This window comes from Felis catus, chromosome E1, assembly GCF_018350175.1.
Source record: "Felis catus isolate Fca126 chromosome E1, F.catus_Fca126_mat1.0, whole genome shotgun sequence".
Lineage (NCBI taxonomy): Eukaryota > Metazoa > Chordata > Mammalia > Carnivora > Felidae > Felis > Felis catus.
Window position 1 is genome coordinate 36,791,296 of NC_058381.1, and position 10,974 is coordinate 36,802,269.

General features: G+C 47.0%; 1 long non-coding RNA gene across 2 annotated transcripts; it reads left to right on the plus strand.

Moving 5' to 3' along the window:
* Positions 1 to 5,151: 5,151 nt before the first annotated feature.
* On the plus strand, positions 5,152 to 10,974 carry LOC123382026. 2 transcript variants are annotated; one of them, XR_006589782.1, is made up of 3 exons: positions 5,152 to 6,273; positions 6,451 to 7,992; positions 10,266 to 10,974. It is a non-coding gene; the product is annotated as an uncharacterized LOC123382026 (long non-coding RNA). The 2 variants fall into 2 exon arrangements; XR_006589781.1 differs by having other exon boundaries at positions 5,169 to 6,273; positions 6,451 to 6,742; positions 7,719 to 10,974.

The following is a 10,974-nucleotide window of genomic DNA, read 5'->3' on the forward strand; positions in this document are numbered from 1 at the left end:
GGGGGACCAACAGGCACCACAGGCCCCTTCTTTGACCACAGCTGCAGTTTTTGAAGAAACCCATGAACAAGGGCAGAGAGTGAGACAGAGAGAGGAAGGAGACAGGGATGTGACCTTGTGAACGCATGCGCTTCATCCGGGACAGCCACCCTTCCCCAGTACTTGTACTTGTCTAAAAAAGCAAGAAAGAAAAAGACAAAAAGACGTTTGAATTAGAACTCATTTATCTTTGTTAACGTTCCTCGTTTTGATAACTGTACTGGTGTTACTTAAGGAAATACTACTGAAGTATTTAGGGGAACAGGACCCTGATGTCCGCAACTTGCTCTCAAATGGTTTGGAAAAAAATATGTAAATTTACATACGTAGGAAATAGTAAAGCCAACGTGAGGAAAGCTAACAATCGATGAATCTAGGTAAATGGTATATAAGAGTTCTAGGTACTCTGCTAAATTTCCTGTAAGTTTGTAACTAATTCAAAGTAAAAGTGTAATTAAACCCCAACAGACTTAACCTCACAGCATTTCCCCAGTAAGCGTTTATTGAGCACTACTAGGTGCCAGGCACAGTAGGTGCTGGGGATACACTGAAGGACAAGATAGGAAGAGTCTGGACCCTCAGGGAGCTCACAATTGGGAGAGGAAGATGGGTGGTAGACAAGTAATTACAGATGGAAGGGGAGGTTTTTATTTTTTATTTTTTTAAAATGTTTATTTATCTTTGAGAGAGACAGAGACAGAATGCGAGTGGGTTAGGGGCAGAGAGAAAGGTACAGAATCCGAAGCAGGCTCCAGGCTCCAAGCTGTTAGCACAGAGCCCGATGCGGGGCTCAAACCCACGAACCATGAGATCATGGCCGGAGACGTTCAACCCACTGAGCCACCCAGGCGCGCCTGAAAGGGGAGTTTTGATTTTTTTTTTTCAACGTTTATTTATTTTTGGGACAGAGAGAGACAGAGCATGAACGGGGGAGGGGCAGAGAGAGAGGGAGACACAGAATCGGAAACAGGCTCCAGGCTCTGAGCCATCTGCCCAGAGCCCGTCGCGGGGCTCGAACTCGCGGACCGCGAGATCGTGACCTGGCCGAAGTCGGACGCTTAACCGACTGCGCCACCCAGGCGCCCCCTGAAAGGGGAGTTTTGAATGGCAGGTCTTAAGTGCTACAGAAATGTGTGAGAGGGAAACAAGGCAACCTGGGGAGCCAAGGGTGCTGACCAGAGGAAATGGATGTTTGAGACCTGAAGCATGAGTAGGGGTTAGCTGAATGAAGGGCAGGGAGAAGAGTGTTGCAGAGAGGGCAACGCAGGGAACAAAGAGAACAGCACATGTGGAAAAAAAAAAATGACAGTGGGAGAAGGTGTGACTCATTGAGAAACTGAAAGAAGTTGGCTACTGAAGATGACATAGAATAAGGGGACCATGCGGAGGGTGGGGCAGGGTAGTTAAGCAGGACATCAAGCACGGTGGTGGTGGGTGCTTATTAGCCATATTTGGAAGTATAACATTGGGAAGCTACTGATGTTTTAATTGGAGGAGGGACACGAGCAGATTTTTAAAAAAGAGTGAGAGCGAGAGAGAGATCACTGGCTATAAGGTGGAGAATAGGTTGCTGAGTATAAGACCAGAGGGCTGCAAGGTGAGAGGTGATGGTGACCTGGACCAGGAGGGTGGCCGCAGGGCTGGAGAGATGTGGATAGTTTGAAAGATATTTAGAATCGGCAAAGAGAGAAAGAGGAATGAATGGCTCCCAGGTTTCTAGATTGGACAATTGGATTGCCCGTTTACTGACCTAAGGAAGCTGGAAGAAGAAAGAGGATTGGCTAAGGAAAGGTGAGCTGTTATCTCTGTGGAATCCGGGTCTACTTTACACACTTCACAGCCAAAAATATAACACCTAGAAGCTCAGAGTCCCGGTCAGGCTGGAACTCTATGGCTCCAGTGAGCAGAGTAAGGATCTAAGGCCCCTATGTGACCACATCCCTGATTTTCAGGGGCCCAGAAGTCATGTGAGAGAGAATTTGAACCTTCTCCATAGTGACTGAGGAGGATACGCATAGATCTGAAGAATAGGGGGTATGATGGATAGGTTGCTCTTTCTGTTCAACAACTCTACCCACTTCTGGAAACAACGATCCATGCTGTCTAGGAGTTTCTTCTCTCTCCCACTTCCACCCATTTGGATTCTGGAGGATCTGCTGCATTCTGATGTGACACTGCCTCCGTGGCCCTACCACTAGCCAGGTTGGGCCAATGACAGCCTGCCCTGTGGCCAAAGCAACAATGGAATCAGAGACTCCAGAACAGTTGCATTTAAGATGCAGTTATATTCTTGCCCTTCCATGTTCACTATTCAACTTTTCCTTGAATTCTTGGTCCTAATTAATTTTCCTTGAATTCTTGGTCCTAATTAATTTTCCTTTTTGCCTAAGGCTTTTATTTGGGTTTCTGTCTCATTCAATCAAAAGTCTTGATTCATACAAGGGACCCTTTAAAGAAGCCAGGTGGTTGGAAAGACAATGAGAGCCAGATAATCACAAAAGTAAGGCTAGAGTCTGCAGATGGGCCAGCAGCAGTGACAAAATTTGAGTGGAAGGCAGCATGTGGTTCTTCTTTTTTATTTTAATGCTTATTTATTTATTTTGAGAGAGAGAGAGAGCACGCAGGTGAAGAGAAGAGACACACACACACACACACACACACACACACACACAGAGAGAGAGAGAGAGAGAGAGAGAGAGAGAGAGAGAGAGAGAGAATCCCAAGCAGGCTCCATGCTGTCAGCGCAGAACCCAACATGGGGCTCGATCTCACAAACCATGAGATCATGAGCAGAGCTGAACCCAAGAGTCAGATGCTTGACCAACTGAGCCACCCAGGCACCCCAGCATGTGATTATTCATAGGTCCTCCTGACCCAGCCCTTGCAAGTGCTGAATTCTCTGTCAGGTGAAGGGTAAGCAGTGTCACATTTCAGGGGTAGCAGAGCAGAAGTAGGACTTTCAAAACGAGTCAAGAGAACAAACAAAACCCAATGGGTTGGCAGAAGCAGAAGTGATGCAAAGCTGTGAAATGACCCTGGAAATATCAGAAAGAAGGACTGAGATCATTACATTTGAGACACAGCGGCTATGGATCTGGTGCCCTTAGGGACATATTGTTAAAGTGATCTCACCTGGTAATACCTGGGGGCCCACACGAGAAAACTTTTACGAGCACAAAGAGAAGCCACGGAGGAAGCCCATAGCCGAGCCAGGACTTTTGTAAGGCTGAGCAAAAATGGAAGATTCCAGAGGACAATGATCAGAGGTCCTAGGGAGAAACTTCTGAAATATGCATTGCTTGCCTTTCAGATCCCTTTTGTTCTCCATCTTTCTTTGGTACCCAGTCCCTCGGGCGATTTGAAAATTTGTATTTAATTATTTTTTAATATCCACCCAGACCTGAAATGTCTTCTGTAATCCTCAGTGGTCCCGACATTTCCTGCTTTCATGTCCTATCAAAATTTACCTGCCTGTATCCGGTACCAGCCCCTCAGGACAGCTACTAATCTGATAAATCAGTGTGTACTAATGGGATAAAGAGTATGAATGTAACAACATGTTGGCCCTGCCAGGTAATTCGTGTCTTATTTATTTATGAATTCCACTACCTGACACTGTTCCTGGCACATGCCGGGTGTTCAGTTCATGTCCGCTGAAAAGAAATTGATGGAGTATGCCCCTTTTCACCCAGACTTTCTGGAGACAATACCTTACTCAAAGGTAAGACCCTCATGGTGAGAATTCCAAGCATGTGGTACATCAGAGTGGGGGAGATAGATGGTGTTCAGATGGCCTTTTGACATTCCTCAAACCACATCATGAGGTCCGTTGCCCATCCTGGCTCTGTATGGAATGGATCTTAGCTTGCATTTCGTGGTCCACATGGAACATTAATTGAGCATGTGTTTTAGGAGCCTCTGTTTTAGCACCAGACATCTTGGGGCACTCAGTTAATACGGAGGCATTAAACAGACAAGTATTTTGGTCTCTACAGAGAATGGCATTGTCATTTGACACAAAGGTGATATCATTAATATAGCATTTGTAGGTCATGTGTTTGGGTCTAATCATGAGAATGGGAATATTTGACAACTACCATGTCATGTATTTCTTCTTAGGGGCAGCCATACTGTCTCCATGTTTGTGTCCTACTGCTTTGAACATAGTAGGAGCTTAATAAAGAAGGAAGGGGGTGCCTGGGTGGCTCAGTTGTTTAAGCATCCTAGCCTTGGTTTCTTCTGCTTAGGTCATGATTTCACAGTTTCTGAGTTCGAGCCCCTCATCAGGCCCCTGACGGTGTGGAGCCTGCTTGAGATTCTCTCTCTCCCTTTCTCTCTGCCTCTCTCTGTCTCTCTCTCAAATAAACTTTAAAGAAAAAGAAGAAGGAAAGAAAGAATCCACAGTAGTATTCCTGGTTCTCTCTTTTTTTTTTAATTTTTTAAAATGTTTTTATTTATTCTTGAGAGAGAGAGAGAGACAGAGTGCGAGTGGGGGAGAGGCAGAGAGAGAGGGAGACACAGAATGTAAGGCAGTCTCCAGGCTCCAAGCTGTCAACACAGAGCCTGATGCGGGGCTCGAACCCACAAACTGCCAGATCATGACCTGAGCTGAAGTCGGATGCTTAACCGACTGAGCCGCCCAGTCACCCCTATTTTTTTTTTAATGTTTATTTATTTTTGAGAGAGAGAAAGAGAGAGCACGCATTATCAGGGAAGGGTCAGAGAGAGAGGGAGACACAGAATCTGAAGCAGGCTCCAAGCTCTGAGCTCTGAGCACAGAGCCCAATGCAGGGCTCGAACTCATGAACCGTGAGATCGTGACATGAGCCAAATTCAGACATTTAACCCACTGAGCCACCCAGGCGCCCTGATTCTCTTTGTGACTAAAGGAATACACAAGGCTTGCTTTCTTTCTTTCTTTCTTTCTTTCTTTCTTTCTTTCTTTCTTTCTTCCTTTCTTTCTTTCTAGAGAGAAAGAGAGAGAGCACATGCATAAGCGAGCAAGGGAGAGGCAGAGAGAATGAGAGTGGAAAAAGAGAATCCCAAGCAGGCTCCACGCTGTCAGTACAGACCCCGACTTGGGGCTCAATTTCATTACTGTGAGATCTTGACCTGAGCAGAAATCAAGGGTCGGACACTTAACCGACTGACCCACCGAGGCACCCCAGGAATTCCCAAGGCCTTTTTGCAGTTCATGTTAACAGAAGTTCCAAGGAATAGAAGTGTTTGGTGGTTGTTGTTTCTGTTTTTCTCTTCTTGTGAAGCCGTTGGGTCTACTGAGGACTAAACCTCAAGTCCAAACCGCATGATTGCCCTGCCTCAAGCTGTCCTGTTAGCTGGAGTATTATCAACTGGGACTGACATGAGTAGAACGCAACAGGTTTCCTCCTCCTCCTTCTTAAAGCACTAGAAGAATTTTCACTGCACGTGCCAATTCTGGCCTGAGGTCCATGGTAAATCTGTGGGAGTTGAACATACCTTTGGTGTTCGCCACCCGGATGGTGCTAAACTTGGGGCAGAGGAAATAAGCCACTTACATTATGTGCATTGCCATTTATGTAATCAAACACTGTAACAGGATACTGGAAAAGCCTGGGAAGTCTCCACTTTTAGGATCATGGAATTCTGGATGTTAGAGCTGGAAGGAACCTTATTTCCTCGTTCACAGTGGAGGAGCTGGGTCCTTTCATAAAAAGGAAAGACAATCAAATTACCTGTCCTAGATAGTTGAGTTACCAGGAGACATAGTGCCAAACCAGATATTCTCCTGGAGTTCTTATAAACTCCATTATTCTTTGGCTTCATGACTCTGTTGGACACTAACCAATAAACCCCCCGAACAATCGGATTCATGCTCCCCTCAGTGGCCTGAGAGAAATAGTGTGGACTGGTTGGGGGTGATTGTTCAGAAGCCCACAGTCCTGTCCCTTAACTCTTTTCTTCTCTGGAATCTTCCCCCATCTTCCCTTCTTGGGCATCAGCTAACACAGGAAGTGGTACTGCTATTATCTGTAGTTTCAGCCAAATCACCATTTCCTGATTCTAATGTTCAACAACCACTTTTGAATCCTCCCCCACTTCCTCTCTGCTTCAGTTTGAGGTTCAAAAGCGTCCCGGAGGTAAATTCGTACTTAGCCGAGCAGAGCGGGGGCCCTGACACCCCTATGGCTCTGCCATTAATTTGCCATGCTTTGGGCATCACGCCTCTCCATTCTGGGCCTCAGTTTTTCCCCTGTGAGTTATGGGGTTTCTAAAAAGTCCCTTCCAGCTCTGAAATCCTGAGGTTCTTTGTGGAGACTCTCTGGAAGGAAAAATCTTAATGGTCTGCTCCCTTTGGGAAGAAAAATATGTCACAGAGCCCTATGAATCTCTTCTTAGCCCAAACCTTGTTGTTGTTGTTGTTGTTTCCAGAGCACTATATTGGAACAGTGAAGGAAATCGGAGAAGCAGGGTGACCTGTAACTGAAATCTGCCAGCGTCTCATGTGAATCGGCAAATGGAATCAGAGGATGCCAGCATCGAAATGGCCAGAGTAGCTCTTTGCTGAGGCTGAGTGGGATTCAAGGAGAGAGAGGCTGTGGGCTCCTCCTTTGAGATTGCTACATTTTCTCTGAGGCTGTTTCCTGTCAAAACTCTGGACTCCTACTCCAGGCCCGCTCGGAAAAAAATCGCATCCTGGTTTTGTTTCCAAATCAACATAGAGGTGAGGAAGTCCTGCTGAGGCACCCCCCCCCCCCCATGGCAGTCCCCATGCTTTCTGTTGACAGCCGTGGAATTAGGGCTAGACAGCGTAGTGACTAGCGCTGGTGAGATGAAAAACTCACTTCCGGGGGCAGAATTCCACTGGGAGTTGCAGAACTGCGTAAGTGGGTACCACCTTCTCCTGGGGACTTTGGTAGCCCTCAGCCTCCTCGTCCCCGGGGAATTTCTTTCTTGTGGGAAGATGTTGAAAGTTTGAGGTCAAATGACTCGCTCAAGGTCACGGTGTTGGTAGCAAAGCAGAGATGAAAACCTCAGCCAACATTTTGCGTCCTTAGCTCTCGTCGGACCATGCCACAGCCGCTCCTCAGTGAAGGGCCATCCTGAGGATGCTGGGCGGGGATGACTGCTGTTCCGGTCCCCAGTGACCTTTCTCATCCTGCAGCCCGCTCAGACGGGGGAGGAAGCAGCTCTGGGGCAGAGGGGGTTGCCATGTGCAGAGCTGGCCTGGCGAAGATAACAGGTTGTCTGTCGGTGTATGAAGCCTGTGTACAGCCCAGACCACAGAGCCTCCACCGGAGGAGAAATTAAACCTGTCTCACATACCAATCCCAGCGCTCTGATTACATTTACAGAGGTCACGGCCTGCATTCTGTCACCATGGAAACCTCTCATGCTGCCAGTGTGTTGTCTGTGTGTGGGGTTGATATTTAAAGGCAAAGTCACAGGCCCTGTTGCCGAACTCTCAGCTGCCAGGGGCAATTGCTCTCCTTCACCAGCCCGAGTCCTGGGGCTTCATCCCGGAGATAAGAAGAAGGGGAAGAGATGGAGAAAAGAGCCCGCCTGCCTCTCCAACAGGCAGGTCTTAGCAGAGCCGGGTTTGCGGGGAGGAGGGCTCTGGGCTGGAGGTGCAGGGAGAGCAGAAGTGAGGGAATCAAAGAGCACCCCGACTTTGTCAGAATACAGAGCTCTTCTCACAGGCACATGAGCCCCATTCTTGAGTGGAGCCCTTCTTCCTCTGATACCTTCTCTGACTCGTGAGCGCATCTCAGAGCGGCCAGATGGAGCCGGAGAAGCCCCCTCTGCCTGAGTGCCCTTGGTGGTTTCGATTCTGCACATCTGGTGGCTGTGTGAATTGTGCTGATAACAATACGGCTTATGAAGGATCCCTGCTTCTTCCAAAGACCCCACAGCACTGTCCTGGAAAAAGCTACCAGGGGAGTGACTTATCAGGAGTCCCAGGTGTTGGAAGAGGTAAATAACACCTGATTCAACAGAGTAAGAAAGGAACACAAGTGCTGACTCGGCTTGTGACCATCAATTTTTTTTCTTTAGTCTCAAGACAATTATTTCCACACCATTGAATGGAGTGTAGATAACACAGGCACCTTAATAGGCCGGGAGCAGAGGCTGTTTAGAGGAGATTTTAAGCACTGTGAGCATAAAATGAACGTGAATATTCTGCAATATGCATCTTACGACTTGTCATTAAGTGGATGGCCTCAATGATGGGATGCAACAGGCTTTGATTGGAATATTGAGCTCTGAAAAGGGAAATTCTGCATCAATAGTCACATGATGTGGAATATCACGTATTACTCAATAAGACATGTCATTGTGTTGGGAGTGCATATGCTAAAAAGCGCAGCAGCAGATAATAATGGCTTGAGTCTTCACAAAATGCACCTTTCTCTAGGAATTTACAGCCACTCCCCAAAGCTTCTCTGTGTCCTTGGGGGTGGAACGTGGCATATCCTGAAATTACAACTTCAGGAAATGGAGTGAATCTGTTTGATTTAGTTTCTAATCCTCCCAAGCATGGGAATCTCTTTATTTTCTCCTTATGTTTTCTTTCTCTTTCTTCATCTCTTCATTGTTTTCATCCAGTTTCTCATTCACTTTTTTCTTTCTTGTTTTCTTCATCCCTGGTCCATCACCCCACCCTGTCACCCGCCCACCCCCCCCCCTCCCCGCCCCAGCCCTTTCTGCAGAGTTTAGCCCAGCTGGCAGTCCTCCAGAGTAAAGACGTACGGACTCTACCCCGGGGACATAATCTGCCTTCTGATTGGCTCTTTCTGGGGTTGGTGTTTATAGTGGAAACTTGGTTTCTGCCACAATGAGTGAAAAGAGGAGTTAATATCTCGTGCCTTCCAGATGAGTGTTTTCCCCATGTGGTTTGGAGAACACAGCAAGTATTCCAGAACAGATAGGTCAGGGAGGAAATCTTTGTGGAGGTGGGCAGGGAGAATCTAAAGGTAGATTATCCCAATTTGTTAGAGCCTCGTGCTAAGGAAGTGAAGACCACTCTTTCCATCTCTCTGAAGGCAAGTTAGAAAATACTTTCAATAGTGTCATTTTGCAGACGAGGAAATTGAGGCGTGGAGAGGAGAAGTAGTTTGCCCAGGCTCATAGTAGGCAGGCAGTGGACTTGAACACAAGACTGTCCAACTGTAGGGCCACTATACCCTATCTGCTCTTTGCTGGGGTCAGGATCGTGCTCTGGGATGTTCATTCTGGAACCTGGGTGATGGGGGCAGAGATTGGATGCCAGAGGCTAGATTGGAAGCCATTTCGATATCCCTTCTCAACAAAGATAGTAAGAACCCAACACAGCGTGGTGACACTCAGGATGCAAAGGAGGGTAAGAATTCAAAAGCCATTGGTGAGAAGGTAAGACTGGCAGGCTTGGCAGATGTTTGAAATGAGGACGAAGAAAGGTCCCACGTTTTACGCTTAGGTTACTGGAGAACAGCCATTCCTTTATAACTGTTACAATTTATTGAGCATATACCATATGTCACATGCATATGCCATCCTATTTAAGCTTCACAATTACCCTGCAAGGTAGGGATTATGATCTCCAATTTACAGATGAGGAAGCTGAGGATCATAGAGCTTTGCCCAGAGTCTTAGAGCTGGTAGGTGGCTGAGCCAGAACTGGGAGACGGGTCCTTTGATTCATAAGCTTTTTAACTGGGCTTTGTTGCCATGACGAGGATTAAGGAGAGAGGAAATGACACACTCGTGAAACTGTTCAGATATCCAGGTGGAAATGTGGGACAGCAGTATAAATTAGAGAAGTAATGTGCACGAAGGAGAAAGTTAAAGCAGTGGGAGAATGAAACCAGGGGGGGACTCGGAGAGCAAGGAGAAATCCAAGGGGAAGGAGGAGAGGAGAAAGGCAGATGCAAACCTCTGGTGAATACCTGTGACCGGAGGTGAAATGAAGAGAGTTGGCAGGAAAGGAGGCAGAATAACATTAGTTAAGAAGAACAGGAAGAGGGAAGCCGGGGTGGTTCAGTGGGTTGAGCATCTGACTCAGGGCAGATCCCAGGGTCATGGAATCAAGCCCTGCCTCGGGCTCCAAGCTCAGCATGGATTCAATGGCGGAAAGATGGGCAGGCGAGGAGACAGGACGTGAGCTCCGACAGGGGAAAGAAAGGAAAAGAAAAGATGAGATTTAGAGAAAGGAGCAGGGTTGAAGGAAAGATTTTGTTCATTTTGTTTTGTTTTGTTTTGTTTTGCAGGAAAACTAAGAGTGTGGTCTTGTATATGAAGGAGAGTGTGGTTTACGTGATCAAAAAAGGCTGCCAGGAGGGAAGCCCAAGGATGTTTGGGAACAGACATTTAGAAAGGAAAAAAAAAACCCAAAATTGTCACTGACGCAATTCTGAGAGCAAGGGAAAAACGTATTTTGGGGATCCGGAGGTCATTGCATATAGGATGTCCATTAGGGAAAGGTGTTTTTACCCACTTCCTTACACTGAAATAATCAGCCCTTGCTGGCATTATCTCTGACTCCAGGTAGTGCTTCTGTTGGTAATTGTGAATACAGGCGATTCTGGTCAGATTACATCAGCTCCTCTTCGTGTGAGTTATTCTTCCAAAGCATGTGTGCATATGTGCCCCGCAGGCCAGAGCCTTCTATCAGATTCTAAACAACGGCCTCTTCTCTCACCTTGATTCTCCCTACCTCTATCTTGAATTCTAAGGTCTGTAACAAAGTGAGGGAGAAGAAAGAGCAGAAATAAAGGAAGGGGCTTAGAGGGTTTAAACTTTCACCCTTTGAAATAACAGATGAAAGGAAACCAAAGAAAGCCTGTTCAACCTTAAAAAATTGCTATCCAGGGGCGCCTGGGTGGCGCAGTCGGTTAAGCGATCGACTTCAGCCAGGTCACGATCTCGCGGTCCGTGAGTTCGAGCCCCGCGTCAGGCTCTGGGCTGATGGCTTGGAGC